Consider the following 18,337-nt stretch of genomic DNA (forward strand, 5'->3'; position numbering starts at 1 on the left):
CAGCTGCGGCCTGACCAGTGCCGCGTGAAGGGGGAGGATCACCTCCTTGGACCTGCTTGAGATGCATCTGTGGATGCACGACAAGGTATGGTTGGCCTTTCTGACCGCGTCCCCACACTTTTAACATTGAACTTGATCAATTTATGAGAGGAAGGATATGATGTCACACCTGCAATAACCATGGATATGGATACCCAGGAAGTGCCTTCCTTATGTAAAGAAACACAGAACTGGAAGAGCAAACTGGTTTGGATAAAAAAAAAAAATCTGAGTTTTTGTCTAAAATGCAAACTAAATCAGCTCTGAGAGTTTTACTGGAACTATGTAGGAGCTTGGTTGGCCTTCTCTCTCTCTCTCTCTGTTTTTTTTTTTTTTTACATGTATGTAATTTTGTACTGCATTATTTTGGGGTGGTGGCAATCAGAACATACTTTAAATAATGCCTTTTTATTTTCAAAGTGCCTTGCAGATGTGACAAACTTGATTCTTCAAAGGCACTTAGTACCTCCAGCCCTATGAAGACTTAGTGGGAACTGGCTAGCACAGAATATCTGAAAATCAGGCCTTAAAACCTTAATCCCCCCAACAGCCCTGTTGAGGCATTTTCCCCATTTTAGAAGTTAGACAGCTAATGTTAAGGGATGGGTAGCTTCTAACTCTCCACTAATTTCAGGCATCTCTTCCCTAGATTGGTCACCTAAACCCATGTTTTTCAAAAATGTCCCCTATCTTGGGATGTTAAATGATAGAGGAGGTCCATTATATCATGCACACAGCTTCCTAAATTTAATTTAGTTCCAAGTATGAGCCATTATTCAAAGTAGTTGATGGCTGGTTTGCATAGATGGACCCAATTGCTATATTTACTGATGCTATTAACATTTATACAGCAGTCTCGGGCAGGTTTGACTGCTAGGTTCTGGATAAATGTATCTAGATACTTTTTTAATTGAAGTTTGTAGTTTGCATAGCATGAAAGTTGTTGGGCTAATGTCAGGTTTCCCTAAACCATGAGGACAGGTGTGGAAGCACAGAATGGTCATTCCTGTGAAGACGGTAGGAGGGTTTGTTTGAAAGCCAGGGGAGTTGACTAGCTGAATAGAAAGGGGCCTGCTACAGCATGACATACTCCACTAGCCCCACAACAGTTTCTGCTCCCTCCCCACTCCATCAGTTCCATCTTTGTCTTTAAGAGATCCTTGCTCCCCCCTGCCCTCCCCCCCCCACCATTTCAAGTGACACCTCAGCTGCTCTATGTGTACAGTGGAGAACAGCCAGAGAGGGAAACCAAAAGCTATCTGTCTGCTTGCTCTTGAGGCCCCACAGCCACTTTTGGTGGTAGCCAGGATATATTACTGACTCCTGCTTCTCAGTGCCTACCTGAATATGTGGTGTTCAGTCTAGCAGTGACAATGTAGGAAGGGGCAGGGTCTGCATGCATGACACTTGACTGACAGGCATGTTGCTATTCAGAGAGCTGTGAATGCCAAATGAGGATGGTAATTTCCATTGTGATCCTTTAATGAAGAAAGAACTCTCTCCCAGATGGCCACACAGGCTGTTCTTGACTATACTCAAGAACACCTTTGTCCCCTTTGTTTTCTATTGCCCAGTCCCTTTCCAGCTCCATCATCCTGTGCCCCAATGAGTGGGAAAGGGGACTTGCATTGTAATATTAGGTTATAGAAGCCAGGTAAGTTTGATGACTCCATAGGATCTGTGGTGGGCCAGTAGGGGGTGCTCTTGCACTGAGCCACCCACCCCACTGCGCCCAACCACCTTCCAGGCTCCGAGTGCCTCCCTGGGGGTGCCTGACATCTGGCTGACCCCCTTCCTGGAGCATACCCGCTAACCTGGGGGTCACAGGTAACACAGCCACCACCCAGAGTCTGGACTGATCCTGGACCTATGCCCTCTGGGAAACACAGGCCTAGTATCCCTTCAGGGTGCTTGACCCACTACAATAACTTGGGATGCTTCCCTCAGTGTGAAGCACAAATAGTGGTCTCCCTTAGTTAGCCAAGCCAAGAGGACCCCAAGCCATTAATCTAGACCCTCTCCCAACAAGTCTCTCACGCTAGGTACAAAGGAGAACTTTATTGGTCTCAAGGAGTAGGTTTTGAATAGGGTACAGGGTAGAGAAATATCAGAGAAATCCCATAGAGCAAACCGGGTGGCTAGGTAGCTTTTGATCACGCATCTGAGTTACTGCAAGCTATATATCTAGGTGGATCTCAGGAAGCTTACTCACTAGTATCATCAAGAGGCAAGTAAAGATTCCCTCTGGAGGCAGGCAGTTCATTGATCATGAGTTTCAAGACCGAGTGAGTTTCAGATGGTCCAGCTTCTGTCTATGAGCTTTCATCATGGCTACTGCCCCTCCTCCTGGTCAGTACTTCACTTATATAGCCCTTACGACCTCATTTACCTGGTCCAATGAAGGCCAGCAACTGTTGGCTGCCAGCCAACCAATTCGAAATGCATCACTGGTTGCCAGGTAGACTGGCAGGATCTTTAGCCCCCTTCCAGTCATGTTGGCATTGCTAAAAACAATAGGGTGCTTAAGCCCCCCACCCAGGTGTGAGGCCAGTCACATAGGCAGAGGGAGCAGGTTTACCCCCTCCCTCAAGAATGTATCCAGCTCAGGTTACAACTCGGGGTTACCTGAAAAGATGGGGCAGAGGAATCTGTCCTTTGCAGTGACAGTGGTAACTAAATTGTCAGATAGCAGAGTTCGGTGAGAGACAGAGATGGCATTCTGCCACACGGTCAAGCCACAAAAGGAGTGTCAGAGGCATAAGAATTGGGCTGCTGTACCCATGACAGAATTACTGTCTAGCCCTATCCAGTTTGCTGACCAAAGACATCTGGAAACATTAACATAAAGCATTGTGGGAGACAACTAGGTAGACAAGGTGTCTATTTATTTATTTGTATTATATGATCATTTATTCCTTATTCATTTACTTATTAACTTTTTTCTCCCAGGGAGTCTTCCTCCCTTCTGCTAGAATCCAGAACTTCCTTCTCATATTTATACCATGATTGTTCCTCACCCACATCAGAGTCCCATGTCTTAGCTGGAGAAAGGTAGGTGTGGAGAACTAAATGGGAGTGCAGATCACTATGGGCGCTGTGGCCTGGGGAAGGACCGATACCTAAACTGACCTTTCTCTCTAGGATTTAGCCCTAAAAAGCCTTGTACCTCAGAGAGACCCTACAGGCATATTTCCCTCCACGTTTTAAAGGATAGCAATTTTCTTCTGGGTTATTCATCCAGCCATTTGTAGTGCTGTGTGTGCTGATGTGAATACTGGAGGGGTGGAGTAAGGATTTGCCCATATCCTCCCCTCCCCACTTTCTCCCAGTCCATGTCCTCCTACAAGAAATATGAAAATGCCTGACTCCTGCTGTGCACCTGTGCACCTAGCCTTGCCTTCAGGTAGCCCAAAGGGATTAGGGGAGTTTTTAATCTCTCTAGCTCCCCTGAGCAGGCATGGATACAACTCAATCTTAGGCTGATGGACTCAATGCTATATTTTATTGCAAGAACTGTAACTTTGGTAGGTGTTTGTTCTCGCAGTGCAAAATAGGAGTAGTGTATTTGAAATACCTAAGGCAGAAAATGTGGTGGGATCACTCTTACTGTGCAGTCTTTGGTGAATTGCTGCTAACACCTCCAGGATTTCTTAGAAAATATACCTAAATAGGAAGAGTTGATGGAACCATGCGGATCTGGCACTGTGCTGTTCATGAACATCTAAGAGCTATAAATGAAATACTTTATGCAATGATGAAGCAATAACCTCCTAGCCACCACCTTCCTTAGTCCTTTGCTCTAAGCAGGCCGTTGTTTAGCTTGCTGAGTCAAGTGCTTTGACCCAGCACCACATATATCCTAAGCGTGTGTGTGCTGACCAGTGTGCAGGTTTTGTGCTTTTACCCACAAGGTTGCATTCTCCCCAGCACACTCTCACACATGGTCCCTGGCAGTTTCTCTTTCCTAGAGGGCCATTTCCATATTTCTAAATGGTTTTAGATTGAACAGCAAGAAGTGATGAAAAGAGTGGGGGGATCAGCTGCCTACAAATTGACATATCGCAGGTATTGAATGCTTATCTTGCAGCCATCTGATAGAGCTCATACAGGCAACCTAATTGACTCTAGATAAAGAGAAGCAGAATATTCCCCTGGCTGGGTAACCGAAAGGGTAGAAGGGGCAAATAAGAACTGTGCCATTTTTTTCTTGCTCTTTCATTGTCACAGGCTTTCAGAGGTGTGTGTGGGGGGGGGTATATTTACAGTGTCCCTGGAATCAGACTATAAGCTGTTCTTTCAGAGTTTATTACTCGCAATTAGGATTCAGTGTAGTACAATATAAATCCTGAGGCACGACAATTTCATTCAGAACATTTCATGCAAATTACTGAAAAATCTTCATTCCCTTAAGTAGTCTGCGCCTTACAGACTCTCAGACATATTTCCCAAGACAGATATTCATTCCCCTGGTATATAGTATTATATTTTACATTTCTAACACTTACACATGCATGGATAGAAGTCATTGTTTAGGCAAATAGAGTTCTCCTCAAATAGAGTTTTCCTCATCTTTTTTCCTCCAATACCTGTTGTATTTTCAGACATCAGAAAACAGTCACAAATTAGATCTGACAGCAACTCGCCAACTCCTGAGATTTCAGATGTGTGCTGTTTCATGCTGTATTGTCTCTGCCAAATCTTTGTGCATAAGAGGAGCACATAGTTCATGAAAGCAGCGGTTCATCATTAATTAACCCTAATTTAGTCTTTTGGGTTAGGCCGACATCGTGAAAAGATCTTGCCTTATGGTAATTCCACATTCTCCCTTGTGGTTTAAAAAAACCTACCAAAGGCATGAAGATTAATTATTTAAAAGGAATGAATGTGAAACTTAAATACACAGAAACCAACAGCCAGAAAATGCAAAGTAGTAGAAATTCTGATCAGTTCAACCTAGATCCCTCAGCTAAGATCAGGGCTCTGTGGACTTAATCACTATGCAAAATGTGTAAAAAGAGAAAGCCCTGGTGTGGCAGGATGGGACGTAGGGGTGCCGTGAACTCCCCTAGCGCCCCCCTGCCTACCATGCCAAATTGGTTTCAATGTACCCTCTCTATCTCGTCCACCATGTCTTTGATGTTAACGTAGTAAAAGGGAGGCTGCCTTTTTACATTCTTTGGCACGGTGCCCTGAAATATCCCAGGCCGTGCCCTGCCTTCGGTGATACGGTGCACTCTAACCTACAGTCACCCGGGCCCTCACGGGCTCTCTGCCTTGTCTCCATTGCCTCACGGACACTCCCTGGACTCTCTCAACTGTCTGCCTGCGCCCTCACGGGCACCCCCTAGCTTCTCTCACGGCTCTTGCCCCCACTGGGGCCTCGCCTCACAATCCTGCCCACACTGGGGCCTCCCACAATTGAGGCTCAGGTGGCCGTAGCCATGTCTGGCCCCCAGACCCGCTTCTTGGGTCTTGCGGCCCCCTGGGCTCCTCACCAAGGCTCAGGTGGCCATAGCCGTGCCTGGCCTCCATACCGCCTTCTCGGGTCTTGTGCCCCACTGGGGCTTCTCGCCTGTGCCCTCACTGGGGCTTTTCCCTCACGACTCTGCCCACACTGGGGCCAGGGTCAATACACCCCAAGACGCGGCACCTGCTCCGGCGCCAGGACCCCCCACGCTACTGGGGAGCTCCTATGGAGGCCTCCTCCAACCCCTACAGCCTCACCCGGTCCTCCGGTGTAACAACAAAGCAAAACCATAAGCCAATCGGCTACAACTCAAAACCAAGCCTCCTGGCTAAAACGCAACCTCTAGCCCTCTGGCTAAACCTCACTCAAGTCCCTACCAGGGCTTTCTCCTCCCAGTCCTCAAGCCGAAGCTGATCAGGCCATCAAGCTGCTCTAGGCTGCATACTCCAGCAGAGCTCCTTTTCCCTGGGATGTTAGTGGGGACCTGCTTGGTTGGCCTCAGCCTAGGCTGTTTATATAGGCCAGACCCTGCCCCCGTCCAGTCAGGTGACCAAACTGCAGTTGCCTTGGCAACTGGCACCTGTACCATTTCCTAGGCGCAGGGCACTTCAGTGCCCTGCGATACCTCGCTAAGAAATATTCATGAGTTGATGGGAACAACATTACCTTCAGATCATAGATGGGGACAAGGACACACAAATTAAGTACCTTGCCTGAGGTCTCATTGGCAGGCCGTAGCAAAGGCAGGAATTTAGGTGGCCTAAATTCAACCATAATGCACACGATCCTTCCTCTTACATTCACCCAGTTCTTACAACTTCTACCCTGCCATAGTCCACCAGGCTGCAAACCATTCTTGTTGAGAAGTTGCTATCTATGATCAGGCAAAGGATCCTAAACTAGATGGACTGTATCTTCCACATTGTCTGGTATCAAGCTTGATAGAAGGATGCTAGTAATCCCACAACTGCCAAATCCAGGATAACCTGCCCTTGTTCCTAACATCCAGGGATTAGCTTCAACCCTCAAGCATGTGGTTTACATATCCCTTCCAAAATCTAATTTGTTAGCATTAAATGTTATTCAGAATATTCGTGTTGCCCATGTAAATCTCCACTCCCTCTCTGAAATGCAAGCCCTTTGTAAAACCTTCTGTCGTCACTCTACTTAATGCAGTTTTTGGTGAGGGTGATAATGTGCCGACAGCATTTGGCAGGTGTGTTTTAAAGTGGCAGTTGAAGGGGAAGACGGTAGGGACGTGGTACATGCGTTTGTGAATAATACCGATGTTTGCATGCAGATCATTAGGCCTGTGAAAATCCTTCCAGACTTGTTTTTCTGGTTTGTTCTTCTGGATTTTCTGTCTCCACATTGGTCATTACCCTGCCATTTTTATATTCACTTTGACGTTATCCTTATGTAGTCAGAGTCATTTGTATGAAAACTAGGACAAAGTCTGTCTTCCTTGGTATGGGTGAAAAGTGAACTTCAGGTTTTCAGGCATGACTACTTAGTATTAAAACTGTCTCCATGCTCATCTAGCTGGGAAACAGGCATAGTGACACGGAGTTTGTCTGAGCAATTACAACTAAGCAAAGCAACACACTTGGAAGAGGATACTATACAGGGCAAGAACTATAACTCAGATTTGTTTTTTAATGTGCAGTAAGGAAAGTAGAGCTTTTCATTTTAAGGAATACACTTAGCTCCCTTTTCAAGACCCATTTATGCTGGGGGCAGTAGGGCAGGTGGGAATTTTTTTTTTTTTTTAAGTACTAATGTATCTACTAGGCTAAAGCTGGAGGGGGAGTGTGTGCCCATGTGCATGTACATGCATGCGTGTGTACAAAATAAAAAATGCACATATGTAATTTTCGTCTTCTCTTTCGACTGTAAGCCCTTCAGAACAGGTACTGTGTTTGCCTCTGTATTTTTAGACCAGCCAGTACAATGACATCCTGTTTTTGACAGGGACCTTCAGATACTGTTGATATATAAATATTAGATAATGATAATAAGGAAAGCCAGGTCAGCTCATGGACGATCCGTGAACAGCAAATGGCAAATTCATCACATAAATTATTGATTCATAACTAAATTTACAGATTAAACAGCACATAAATTAGCTACACGTTAGTGGAAAAAGCTGGTCTGTAGGTAAAAGTGTGCACAATGCCTTGCATAGGAAACAGCCCTTGGAAGCCAGGATGGCCTGACCAAAGGGTTAAAACACATACCCCTTCCATCCCTTGCTGCAGCCTTCTTAAGCCTTCATCAATCATTTCTGCCCTGTGTCACTCTCTATATTCTACCTTTTTAAATCTGACCCTTCTTTCAATAGGGAATAACTTCACCAGCAATATTTCTGCTCACCCTATCTCTTATTGAAATACAGTAAACCAGAGTTTCAGTGAAAAGCATCTGCTTCCACAAAAAAGCTTCCATCCCCCCCCCAAAAAATCCAAACACCTGAAATGTATATTTTATGGCCCAAAACTGAAAAAGTTCTTTGTGGAGATGCTGTTGTGTTGCCTTCTTGATATGCAGTTTGTCAACCTCATACAAGTTCCCCAGAGATGACATCTCTTCTGCTGCAAATGGCCAGGGTCTCTGTACGATGCACCACAGCACCTCAGCAAGAGGGAGGCAACTCTAATGCACCCCAGGAGGTTTCATTGGTCTAGAAAGCTTGGTCCGTAGAGGAATACATGTACCAGATGCTGAAATTATTGCATCTGGGAGACACGGTAACAGCATTTCTGAATCTAAAAAAAAATATTCATTTGTAAAGAATGTGAGAAGTGCCAGACTGGCTCAACCCAATAACCAAGCAGCCCGATATCATGTCTCTGACAGCGGCAGGAATAGTAGATGCTATGGAGGACGAAGATATGAACCGAGCATTTTTCTATTCGGTAGTTTTGGTCTTCAAAAAAGTCAAACTTTTCTCCAGGAGAGAACTCATTTTCTAGAAACAGCCAGATTTCAATGGAAGTGAGGTGACTTGTCTTCCTCCTCCTGCACGGCTAGAAAGAGCATGCAAAACCTAGCCAGATGCTCATCCACCTCCCCCATGGCACGTCCCTCACCTCTCCCTGCAGGCCCCTGTCCAGCGCCTCTCAGGGACCAAACAGCTGCTAACCCACCACCTTCGAGCTACTTGCCACAAACTCTCTCTGATCTCGTGTCCAGCTTGGCCCTGGCTGAGAGAGGGCCTGGACCATCCTGGCACGAGCGAGGGAGAGCACGAGCATGCAGAAAACTGGGACCACAGTGCAAAGGCAGGACTGCACTTCTTCCCCAGCAAGCTGCATCAAAACAGAAGTCATCTCAGCTCCTCGCTCTTGGGCACAAAGCTCTGGCACGGCTGACAGTCTGTCACTTTTATAAACACTAATAGCCCTCCTCTCTCATGTTCCTAAACAAGAAACAGAGGGGAACAAAACAATCGTCATATATTATTTACCCAAATGACTGCTACAGCTCATTTGGAGGCAGCCCAGTGTTTTCAGCTTTAACCCATATTTACACTCATGCAAATGCACATTTAGCCTTTTTATAAACACACCAGTAGAAGTGAGGAACGGACCCAGCCAGCATCCTTCACTGCTGTTCAGGTGAAACTCCCGCTGGTTGCTGCGTTGCTGGCAATAGGAGTGTGGCCCTGATAAGGACTTCAGGATTCACCCACCGGCCTCTTGCAAACTCTCCTCGACTTCCCTCTGACCCCCCTGAGCACCGGACCTTGCTGCCACTGTGTGATCTAGGCAGAGGCATACCTGTTTTGTTACTCAGAGGGGAAGGTCGGGGGATGTTGGCGGCGGGTGGAGAGAAGGAGGGGTTCGGAGCAAGTCTTACCTTTCCTGCAGCCCCACTGCTGCTACTGCTGGTGACGGGGTCACTGTCTCCTGACCTAGCAGGAACTCGGAGATGGCGGTGCTTGGACTGCTGCTCCTGCTTGCTGCAGCACAGGTCCCCCCATCCGTCCCAACAGCTTCAGCAACCCCCAACCGTGTCCCCCCGTGCAGGCTCCCAGAGGCCTATTCTCAATCTGCTCCCTCTTTGCCCACCTCTAGTTACAACAGTATCAGAAGCCATGTAGCCATGTTAGCACAGCCCTCTACTGGGACTAATTTACCCTGAAAAGCTCGTTGTGCCACATAGACCTGTCTTAGCATAGAAACCACTACATTTCTTCTGTAAAAGTATAATGTCTTATAAATGTACCACTCCAGTGGTAATGGGAACATAAACTCACCTGGACCCCGGGGCAGTTCTGCTCAGGTGAAGGCAGTGTTCCCACTTCTAATCACACCCTGTGATATGCACTATGCAGAAAGGTACCAGTAAGTTTATGGCCTGGATTTCACAGGTGATTCGGGCACAGACAGGGCACCGCTTGGGGGCATTATGGCTAGGGACACAAATTACACAAAAAGCTGTACGAGTGATTGAAAATCAGTTTGAATCTGTAACATAACAGAAGTTCAGTGCACGTAAGCCATTTTCAAAGTCGCCAAAACTGGTTTAAGATAAACCTGGATGGATGTAGTATCAGACTTAACTGATTTAAGTTATCCAGTTTATTGCATTTCTGTCCCAGATCCCCCTCCAGATTCAAGTTAACTCACTGTCTCTCAGCATCCCAGGATGCATTGTACCTCTGCTCCAGCTGAGCAAGGAGGCATGCCCCCAATTTCTGGCCTGGGCCACTGCAGGCATATGGCTGCATGTCCAACGTCAAAAGTAAAGGTCTGTTCACTTGCTTATGGGTTCAATCTACGCAGCTTAGGCTAACCTGCAAAGACTGCATCGATTCTTCCTCTGGCTTTTTGACTGTCTGTACTTAGCTTATGTCAGCATGTTATGCCAGGGTGCCCCACAACACATGGGAGGGAGTTCATAATCATTTTAAACTACCCCAGCCTTGCTCACAGGCATATTGTTCATTGCCAGAGGACATTTGATTGGCCCAAAAGTAAGCCAGGGTCATTTTCTAGTGCCTGTGCATGTATCTATGCAATATGGACTTGGAATCAGGAGAGCTAGGGTGTCTTCCAAACTCTGCTACTTTCCTGCTCCATGGTCTTAAGGTCTTTTTTCTGTCTTTAAAATGGGGATACTGAAGCATACCTTCCTATCCCAGGCACTTTAAAATCTGAGTGCCATGTAAAACTATTCTTTCATGGCAAATGTCCTTTCAACTTCACAGACACTATGAGAAAGACAATACTGGGCTAGCTGGACCTCAGGTCTGACCCAGTACAGCATTTCTTAGATAGGCCATGAGAGCTGAAATCTGTCAGCTGGTCTGCTGCGGCTGGGCAAAACATCATTAAAAACAGCTCGGCGACCATTATTTTTATTTAAAATAAGAAAGGTAGCACCGCTCCATTTCACACAGTCAGGGACCTGACCTTGCTCATTCAGAGCACGCCAAACATCACTTCTTTAAAAAAAAAAAAGAAACCAAAAAAAAAAACCTCGCCTGCTTTTTGCAGCTTTCATGTCAGTGTCGGGCATCCTGGCAGGAAGAGCCGGTCGCCAGTGAAGCCTGACCGAGATTTCTACCCACAGCTGAGCTAGTCAGCGAGGTGGCACTTTGGATTTGGTTCATGGCTCTTGTTCCGCCTGTTCACTTTTAAGTCCAGGTGTGAAGCAATCAGCACTGGGATCCAAACTCATCGCAGCACATTTTGTCCTGCTCCGGGACGTCTATTTTATACCTCCTGTTCTGGGGGCTATCATTAGGGTTTATTTCCAGACAGCACAGGGTTGCAGTTGCAAATATTCTCTTTTGCCTCCCGTATCTAATCAAGCCTTTTTAAATGAAAAATTGAGAACAAGAACTAGGAGGTCAATTGCAAAGCGAACTAGCCAAGGGAGTGTGTTTTCTTTCTGGTTCTTCCTCCAGCTGGTGATGTTTACTGAGCCTGGTCATGTTTGCAATTTTCTTTAATTCTTCCATTTAATGCTCTACCCCCCTGGTGGATCTTGTGGCCAAGTCTACCCAAGCCAAATCATGGGATGTGAGGATGGTTGAGTAGAGCAGCCCCAAGGTGCTCTTCACTGATGGGCTAATCAGTTATATATGATTCTGCCATAGTAATTGCTCAGCAGTTCAAGAGATAATGAGAAATGACTGGAGCTGCAGAGAGTTGTTCGCCAGAGTTGCAAGTTGTACATGTACTGCATCCACTGCAATGTGCATCCAGGCGGCCGGGCAGAGGAGAACAATGGCATTGTTAGAATCAGCCCTTTGTTCAGCCCCCTGGCTGAGCAGGATTGTTTGCTGCTTTGTCGGCCTTAATTATGAATGACTTACACTTCCCCACCACGTGCCTTGAAAGAGTCTAATAGATGTTCCCATTGACGAGCATGTCAGCTATTCCGATGAAAGTGTCTTTCAGTCACTTTCAAAGTGTTCTTCCTTCTTATACCCCCTCCCCTGATGACTTCAAGCAGGTAGTTCTCAGTTTTTAGTGGTAATATCCTTTAGGCATTTGTAGATAGAGATCCCTTCCATAATGGTGGTCAGGTTAAGTATGTTCCACTCTTTTTGTCTTTGTTCACACCGGGGCCTCACCAGGGATCAGCTGTCTTTGTCGCCTTTCTCTGAATTCCCCCCCAGCCTGTCCCGATCCTCTGGCACTAAAGCATCCAGAAACGTGTAGCACCTAAAACCTGGTCTCTCACATCTCATCCATTCCTGTATTGCAGTGAGGTACCCTTACCTATACAGACACAAGTTCTTTATTCAAAGAGACAGGGCCACGAGTCATGGAAGATAGTCCAGCCTTCAAAAGAGATACAGCAGATGATGCACAGAGGAGGCGGAAGTCCTGAAAGTATGAGAATAATTAGACGCTTCTGACTTCCTGCAGAAAAGCAATTGCTCCCAAGTTTCAGAGAAGTTTGGAAACTCCTATGATGGCTCAGGAGTTTTGAGAGTTGTAAACTGACGGGAGACAAGAGCCCTAGAGACAATTGGGAAACATAACATTTTCAAACTGCTCCACAGAAAAATGGAGGTGGCATGAAGGGATTCGGTGAAATATTTTAGGCTTCATTGCCACCCACTTATTTTTCAACCGGCTCTGAAATTACCCTGGATTTATACCAGTTTAATCACAAGTATGGGCATGTGGCTTTCCCTCTCTCTTCTCAGTTTGTTGAGGGTTTTGTTCTATAAAAGCTATGTTTGTGACCAGCTAAATAACAGCTCTTGGGACAAATATAGGCCTTGAAATAGTAATTTATACAGGCTTTTGCACCTAAGTAGAGAAGCCCTAGAAATCTGTGTATACAGACTGGGGTTGCACTGTTATATTTCCATACGTGTGCTATTGTTGGCTCAGCCCAAAATCAAATCAGTCAAGTCAGTCCTGAGCCTGCTGCGACTGTTGGGGCACCTTAGATGCTGTACATCAGTGGTGATTCTTTGGGCAAAGTGACCTGGTGATGCCAATCTCCTCTCCAGGTATGGACGGCCGTTGGCTTGCCAGGAGCTCATACGCCTTTTGAAGGTCTTGGTCCTGCTAGGTGTCCGCACACCATCCTCACCCAAGCTAGCCCAGGCAGGGGTGCCAGTTTAGTTGCCAGCAACCCGAGCGTGGAAACAGGCTGAACTGGTTTACATGGTAGCAGATAGCAGACCAAGAGAGGCCTGGCCTGCCAAGATCAACTGTAAACAAGGCAACATATCAACTCCATTTTTATTCAGGAAGCAACAGGAAGAAAATCTCAGACAACAATCCAGTGAAAAAGCTAAGCATGTACTTTAAGCATTTGAATTGTCCCAGTAAGTTATGCATTGGAAGTGGAAGTGCATTTTTGAATGTCTCTCTGGACCACAGTACCTGGTTGGTCAGTTAGCCCATCCTTTTGGAAGGATGGATTTGTTACGCCATATTGTATATTTTCTATTGCCTTATACAACTCCCCGTAGGACAGGGTCCCATTACAGAAAAATCCTCAGTCCAGTTTACAACCATGTTATTTTTCATCCTCACGGTTATCTTTTCATCTCCTCTTGCTAGGGAGATGTAGTTGTTAGCTTCACTTCTTTACAGTATTCATTTCTCCATTAGCTTTAAGGAAGCTGTCGCTTAGCTTAGCCTTTGGTTTGGTCATGATTGAAAAACTTCATCTCAGTAACTTTATTATCTCCCTGGCAATATTTCATAGATATTGCCCTCCCAGCTAGGCATTGTTTATATTGATATCTTAACTAGTGCCTGGCTGGCAGGACAATCACGGTAAAATATTGCCAGGGATATAAGACAGTTATTAAAGTACAAGATAAATAGGGGGCTTTCGCATTTAACTGGTTGTTTCCATTTGATGGAATCATAGTGACGTTTTCTGTGCATGGAGCATCCACTTCCACAACAAATGATGAGATGGAAAGTGCCCCTAAATGTAGGAAATAAATCCTATAGAGAGTGGCTGAATAACCGCTTCATTCTGATCTGAAGTTTTTCATGTGCTGCTCTGAATTACCTAGTTTGCCAGAAGTGAGTGACTGCTTCTGGGACTGTGTGATAACTGATAATGCACTCTGGAGTCATTAAGGTTTATCATGTAAATCTTTATCTGAGCATTTTTTTAAATGCATATTACTTCGTGATAAACTGTGATGGCTCCTCTGGAGCCGTTAATACGAATTAGGGTGCGTACTAGGCAAAGTAGAAGGCACTGGGAAAAGTAGTTATTACACACGCAGAGTAATCGGCTTTTGAAAATGATTTAATACCACGGCTACAATTTTCTTCCCAAACACCATCAGTGATCAGATTACGCTGATAAACTAATCACTGGGTAAATTTCATTTTCTTGCATAAAACCCAGCTTTGAGTTAAAGAACCCGGCCCAAAAAAAAAGTCTGAGATTGAAAATAATTTATGAAAATCAATTTGGAGATTTTAAATGTGGTATAAAGGAAAGAAGAACCAATGTCAAAATAAAAGTCCTTGTAAGTGGGGGGCAAGTTTGAGCCTTCTGCTTACTACACCGTTACCTCTTCTTCCACACACTCTTCTCCCCGCCCCCAGCGCACACACGCGCTCATCGGTGTCTTGCACCTGTGTGCCTTGTCTTTATCCTCGATTGTTTGCAAACCAACAGGACCACACGAGACTTTGGAAACTGCAGGGAAATTCTGGGCAAGCTGAACCTTTCCACCCAGGGGAACTTATAACATCCTTCAATTCCCCTGTGCGATATGAACGTTTCATTTCTAGCTGGGAGAAATTTTACAATCTTTGCATTCTCCTTTGCCTGAGGAAGGGTACATGAGCCTGAAAGCTTGCAAAAAAGTAGTACTTTTTTTTTTTTTTTTTGCAACTATCTAGTTGGTCTAATAAAAGCTATTGCCTCTAACAAGAGTTCTGTTTTGGGCAAGCTGAATGCATTTACCCACCTGGGATTCGACACAGTCAGTGCCGTTAGCCAAGGATTTTCACTTGCCACAAGTCAGCGGGGTTTGTTTATACCTGATCCAAAGAATGGATTAAGCTAATGCGGTGATCTCAAGCTGGATCTTAGTGTTATCATCACAAAACCACAGGCGGGATTGTACTGTTATCATCACAAAATCATCACCTTTCCCAGTGATTGTGAGAAATGCCCAGGATCCAGCTAGCTGTGAGGGGATGAAAAGGGAATGAAAGGGGAAGGAGCACTAAAGGGGTCCTACAGATTAAGAGAGCTCTTGTCTCTTCCCAGCATGGCCAGCCTCTCTTTCTGTAAAGCTAAATGGACTAAACAGTGTTTGTAACACCACTGATACAAAAAAAGAAAAGCCCACTCACTGCCTCAGTAAGTACGGTTTTCCAATCATCACTTACATTTTTCTGCCATGTTCTGTTAACTTAGTACCATCCATGCAACTGCAGGTGCCCTGCTGACAAAAGGCCATTTGTTTCCATACCCATTATTATTTTCTTTGTTGAAAGATTATACCGGGCAGAAATAGACTGCAAGAAACAATAAGTTTTGTTTGTGCGTTATGCCCACATGGATCTACCTACAAAGTTCTTCTTTCGCTGGTGCTATGTCTCTCTTTGCATCAGGCACGTATATTTTATTGGCCGACGAAGACGGAGGGAGGATTCAGGTAGAGACATTGTTTGTCAAAACCACATTATGTAAACAGCAAACTCCCCAGACACGATCCACTTTCAATCACTTGCGGTTGTTTTGAGCAGACAATGGATGATCCACCCCTGCATTATTCTAACATTTAAAAAGGAAGCTTGTGGGTTTAAAACTTTGGCAAGACCTGTTGAAAGCAACATCATCCTAACTGAGTTGTGTTAAAACCTTTTTCAATGGCTCTTTTGTCCCACATGATGCATGATGAAATCTCTGAAGGAGTGTTTTCCTCCCCTGCGGTGCTTACCGTTTTTTCATATAGCCAATCTACTTGTCTGAATAAACTTTTACCTTCTCGCCCCCTTTCCATGGGAGAAGTTTGTTTTTACTATGACAGCCATACATCAAAGGTAGGCACCCTTTTTTTCCCCCACTCTTTCTTCTAAACACAGATTTCAATATCTGTCTCAGGGATGCCTGTAAAAACTTGTTTCTACAGATGTCAGCCTGAAACGTTTCTTTATTTATGAGCGACATCAGACATAGAATAGACAGATGCACAGTTAGATTAGGTCTGCTCATCTCGCAGGTGCAGGCTAGAGTGCCTTGGACGTATTCCAGGCATCGGGGCACCAAACGGAAAAGCTGTCAGAATAATGTTGCACTTTTATGACATGAAAAGCAATGTGTAGGGCTGGGTTTCACAATGGTCCAACAATCTTACTCACACAGCCAGGAACAGCTTTATTAAGCATTATAGGACCGTTGGGAGGTATAGCAAAAGTGATAATTTATATGATAACGTAAGATGATAATGCATGGGGTACTCATTTACATAAATGAATGGTATGGTTTATTGCTGTCTGTGCAGTGCTAGTCTCTATGCAATTTCACATGGTACAGCCTTCAATGTTCTGCACTTATTTAATAATAAGGAATCAGCAAGCTGCTGTATGATATCCTACTAATCCAAGCTAAATAGGAGGCTTCAGCATGCTGTGCTCTTGTTGCTTCCCTTTCCAGTCTAGCTGGTCATAGACTTTGCACCTACATTTAATGTGACATGGACATGGGGTTGAGACAGTCAGTCACAGGCAAACAAATTAGGGGGCATAAATTAACACCTCTGATGTCCAAGAGAGTATTACAGCTGAAGCTACCAGCCATGCACATTTTGCTCAGCACATCACTTGGCTTTCAGACAACATTTAATGTCAGCTCAGGGCCAGCTCCTGCACAGCATCAACAATGTCTGCTTGGCCCGGTGGGGCGGGGGGGTCATCCCCCAACTTTCTTAGAAAACAGATCCTGTTTGTTCTTCCTTGTGCTGCTGTCCAGCTGGTCACGAAAATCATTTGCTGCTGCTACAACATTAGTGCAGCCCTATAGGCGCTAGGGAGAATAAGTACTGGAGCATTTCTGCAACTCTCATACAGATGCAATGATGGTGGGAAACTAGTCTGTACCACTCTACCACTACACTACTCCTGTCACGGTTCCTATCACTGGTAGAGCTGCACCAGAGCTAGAGCAAATAGCTGGAATTTACCCCAAAAGATGTCGATGATGGAGAACTGACTTTAAGAAACTGTGCCAGTAGGATCTATGGGGTAAAATGCCCAACAAGTATCCCAGTGGGCTACAGCCTTCTGAGAATATTTTCTTACCATGTTTGTGACATATTTACCTCACCAGCTTACGTGGATACAAAAATCTATCACAACTGTTCTGGGCTGCGACTATGTTTGAAAACAGCTTTGGAGAGGACTGTAAGCTAGTCTAGTTGGCATTTCAAAGTAAACTTTGCTGCAGTCTGGTGGTATTCATAGGAAAAGCGTGCACGTCCAGGTTTGGCAGGGCAGAGTGTCTGCAAAGGGGAACCACCGTGACTTTCATTTGAAGTTGTTGAGGCAAAGAATGAGTTTTACCAGCAGCAAGGGCAAAGGAAAAGTTGATAGTAGCCTCAAGCTCGTGCTATAGGGATACACCATGCCAGTAATTGAATTGTCTTCCATTAGAGAAACTGATAGCAATGCAGCATGCTTGAGTTAACCTGCCAAAGCTGGAATTTCCCACCCCGCACTCAACTTGTGCCCCGTACTAATGAACTCTGCATTAGGACTTGTCAGCAGAAAATCCCTATCCCGGTGCCAAGAAGTTCACTTCCTTGAACAGTGAAACAGTCATATGTCCTAGATGCAATGTTCCCCTCCAGCTGAGCATTGTGGTGACCACAAGGTCCCAAGGGAGTCTGATGGGATCATGGGTCCGCTGTCAAGAGATTTTCCTCTGTCTCAAAGCTCTTAGGAACATCCCCAAGGTACCGGAGACTTTCTCAGCCCTCCCATGGGATCTGGTAGTCAAGGTGGTGCCCAGCAGCCTGGAACTTGATTTCCCTGGGCTGAGTGACTCTACTTCCAGAAGTACATAAACAAATAGGGCTGTCAGGAGACTAAGCCCTTTATACAATTACCTCTCTTTGGGGAAGAAAAATCTAGGCACTGTGTGCTGCAGTCTGTTTTTGTCTTCTCTATCTGAAAATACTCTGTTCTCCCTAAATTCAATTGAGATTCTGCCTCAAAAAATAAATCTGGGCCCACTACCAACCTCACTTGAGGAATTTCACCCTCTCTGACCGATTAAGCAATCAATTAATGAATTAGGAGGCTTTCCCTGAAGCAAAAAAAAAAAAAAAAAAATCAAATGTCAATTATTGTGGTTTTTAAAAAAAATAAA

At 45.1% G+C, this 18,337-nt stretch overlaps 1 protein-coding gene across 4 annotated transcripts in view; it reads left to right on the forward strand.

Moving 5' to 3' along the window:
• LOC149863123 (calcium-activated potassium channel subunit beta-2) overlaps positions 1–18,337 on the forward strand; it is a 252,574-nt gene that overhangs the window by 96,216 nt on the left and 138,021 nt on the right. The window contains exon 1 of one of the 4 annotated variants that reach the window (XM_090054447.1): positions 2,993–3,090. The exons of the other annotated variants lie outside the window; for them this stretch is intronic. The gene's annotated coding sequence lies outside the window, so the exon portion shown is untranslated. Of the gene's footprint in view, positions 1–2,992; positions 3,091–18,337 lie in introns of those variants that run through there. 4 annotated transcript variants of the gene reach the window in all.

Source organism: Crocodylus siamensis, chromosome 6 (genome assembly GCF_052110815.1).
Source record: "Crocodylus siamensis isolate JL-2025a chromosome 6, ASM5211081v1, whole genome shotgun sequence".
Classification (NCBI taxonomy): Eukaryota; Metazoa; Chordata; order Crocodylia; family Crocodylidae; genus Crocodylus; species Crocodylus siamensis.